The sequence below is a fragment of the Hemicordylus capensis genome, chromosome 1 (assembly GCF_027244095.1).
Source record: "Hemicordylus capensis ecotype Gifberg chromosome 1, rHemCap1.1.pri, whole genome shotgun sequence".
NCBI classification, from domain to species: Eukaryota; Metazoa; Chordata; class Lepidosauria; order Squamata; family Cordylidae; genus Hemicordylus; species Hemicordylus capensis.
In genome coordinates this window covers 247,472,068-247,475,273 of record NC_069657.1, presented here as the reverse complement: position 1 = coordinate 247,475,273, position 3,206 = coordinate 247,472,068, and positions in this window count along the sequence as shown.

The window sequence follows — 3,206 nt, the reverse complement described above, 5'->3', positions numbered from 1 at the left end:
GGACTCCACTATTCCTGCAAGGTCTATGGAGGAGGTGTCCAGCAATCCCTCTTGCAGTATTAGATTGGATCAGTTTCAATCTGTGACTCCTGAGGATGTGGACAAGCTGCTTGGGGTGGTGCGGCCTACCACCTGTTCTCTGGATCCTTGCCCGACTTGGCTGCTTCTATCCAGCAGGGAGATTTTTGGAGGTGGCCTAGTTAAAATCATAAATGCATCACTGAGGGAGGGTAGGGTGCCCCCCTGCCTGAAGGAGGCAATGGTTAGACCACTCTTAAAGAAGCCTTCCCTGGACCCCTTAGCGATGGACAGCTACAGGCCAATCTCCAATCTTCCTTGGTTGGGCAAGGTGATTGAGAGGGTGGTGGCCGACCAGCTCCAGGCAGTCTTGGAGGAAACTGATTATCTAGACCCATTTCAAACTGGCCTTAGAGCTGGCTATGGGGTTGAGACAGCCTTGGTCAGCCTGATAGATGACCTTTACCGGGGAATCGACAGAAGGAGTGTGACTCTGTTGGCTCTTCTGGATCTCTCGGTGGCGTTCGATACCATCGACCATGGTATCCTTCTGGATCGCCTGGGGGAGTTGGGGAGAGGGGGCACTGCTTTGCAGTGGTTCCGTTCCTATCTCTCGGGTAGATTCCAGATGGTGGAGCTTGGTGACAGTTGCTCCTCAAAACAGGAGCTGTTATATGGAGTCCCTCAGGGCTCCATTCTGTCACCAATGCTTTTTAACATCTACATGAAACCACTGGGTGAGGTCACCAGGAGGTTTGGTGCTGGGTGTTATCAGTATGCTGATGACACCCAAATCTACTTCTCCTTTTCATCTTCAGGTAATGGCACTCATTCTCTAAATGCCTGCCTGAAGGCAGTAATGAGCTGGATGAGGGATAACAAATTGAAGCTGAATCCAAGCAAGACGGAGGTGCTCACTGTGGGGGCTCAGAATCTGAGGGGCAAGTTAGATCTTCCTGTGCTGGATGGGGTTACACTCCCTCAGAAGGAGCAGGTGCGCAGCTTGGGAGTATGCCTGGACCCAGGCCTCACCCTGGTATCTCAGGTGGAGGCCATGGCCAGGAGTGCTTTCTATCAGCTTCAGCTGATTCAACAGCTGTGCCCATTCCTCGAAGAGGATGACCTCAGAACAGTGGTGCATCAGCTGGTAACCTCCCGGCTTGACTATTGCAATGTGCTCTATGTGGGGCTGTCTTTGTACGTAGTCCGGAAACTTCAGTTAGTTCAGAATGCGGCAGCCAGGTTGGTCTCTGGGGCAACCCGGAGAGACCGTATGACGCCTGTTTTGAAACAGCTACACTGGCTGCCGATATGTTTCCGGGCAAAATACAAAGTGCTGGTTATTACCTTTAAAGCCCTGAATGGCTTAGGTCCGAGATATCTTAGAGAGCGCCTTCTTTTACATGATCCCCACTGCACGTTAAGGTCATCTGGGGAGGTCCGTCTCCAGTTACCACCGGTTCGTCTGGTGGCAACTCAGAGGCAGGCCTTCTCTGTAGCTGCTCCTGGACTGTGGAATGCACTCCCAGCAGAAATTTATAATCTTAATTCTTTGCTGTCCTTCAAGAGAGCCCTTAAAACCTATCTGTTTGGCCTGGCCTTTCAGGGTTTTTAATTTAGTTTTAACTGTTTTAATCTTAACCTGGTTTTCAGGGTTTTAATTGTTAGTTTAATTGTTTTTTAAGATGTTTTTAAATTTGATGTTTATTTGTATTTCTATTTTAATTGTTTTTAATGATTTCTGTTTTTTAATTGTAAACCGCCCTGAGCCAGCTTCGAAGGGCAGTATAAAAATCAAATAAATAAATAAATAAATGGGACCACTTGTCATTTTAGTTTACAGTCAGATTCCGCCACACTTCTAGGGAGGGTCTGGGATTTAAAAGACAAAACAAAACAAAAAACAAACAAAAAGGTCTTCCTCCATATCCACATCCTGCAGTCTATCCTGTGCCTCACTGTCAAATATACACCTCTGACTTGAAAGAGTTAATGCAAGACCATTTGTTGCAACCTTTTGCCTACAGGAGAACTGGTTCAGTGGCTTACTTCTGGCTCAATCCACTAGAAAGGGACTTCAGATGGACAGTGATGCAATGATTTAAGGTTGTACTCCTATGCACACTTACTCAGGAGTAAATCATGTTGAACTGAGTGGGATTTTACTTCCAAGTAAGCATAACTGGGATCAGGCAGCACATCATATGCTAACATTTAATTTAATATCCAAACATTTACTATAAATAAGTTTGGACACATTATGCAAAGACCCAGATCCCTTGAGAAGTCCATAATGCTGGTAAAAGTTGAAGGAAAAAGAAAAAGGACGACCAGCAGCAAGGTGGATGGACTCGATTACAACAGCAATGAATGCACCACTGAGAGACCTGAAAGGCCAAGCTGAAGACAGTTCATCCTGGAGAGAATCTATCTATGTGGTCATTCAGAGTCAACACCAACTTGATGGCACATCAATGAATGAATGTGGAGAGCCAGTAGTCATAAGAACAGCCCTGCTGGATCAGGCCCAAGGCCCATCTAGTACAGCATCCTGTTTCTCACAGTGGCCCACCAGATGCCGCTGGAAGCCACAGGCAGGAGTTGAGGGCGTGCCCTCTCTCCTGCCATTACTCCCCTGCAACTGGTTCTCAGAGCCATCCTGCCTTTTGAGACTGGAGGTGGCCCACAGCCCTCCGACTAGTAGCCATTGATGGACCTCTCCTCCATGAAGTTATCCAAACCCCTCTTAAAGCCATCCAGGTTGTTGGCTGTCACTACGTCCTGAGGCAGAGAGTTCCACAAGTGGATCACGCATTGTGTGAAAAAGTACTTCTGTTTGTTGGTCCTAGACCTCCTGGCAATCAATTTCATGGAGTGACCCCTGGTTCTAGTGTTGTGTGAGAGGGAAAAGAATTTTTCTCTCTCCAAATTCTCCAAACCATGCACGATTTTATAGACCTCTATCAGGTCTCCCCGCAGTCATCTTTTTTCTAAGCTAAAAAGCCCCAGGTGTTGTAGTCTTGCCTCATAAGAAAGCTGCTCTAGGCCCCTGATCATCTTGGTTGCCCTCTTCTGTACCTTCTCCAGTTCAACAATATCATTGTTGAATTGTACACAGTACTCCAAGTGTGGTTGCACCATAGTTTTGTATAAGGGCATTATAATATTAGCCATTTATTTTCAATCCC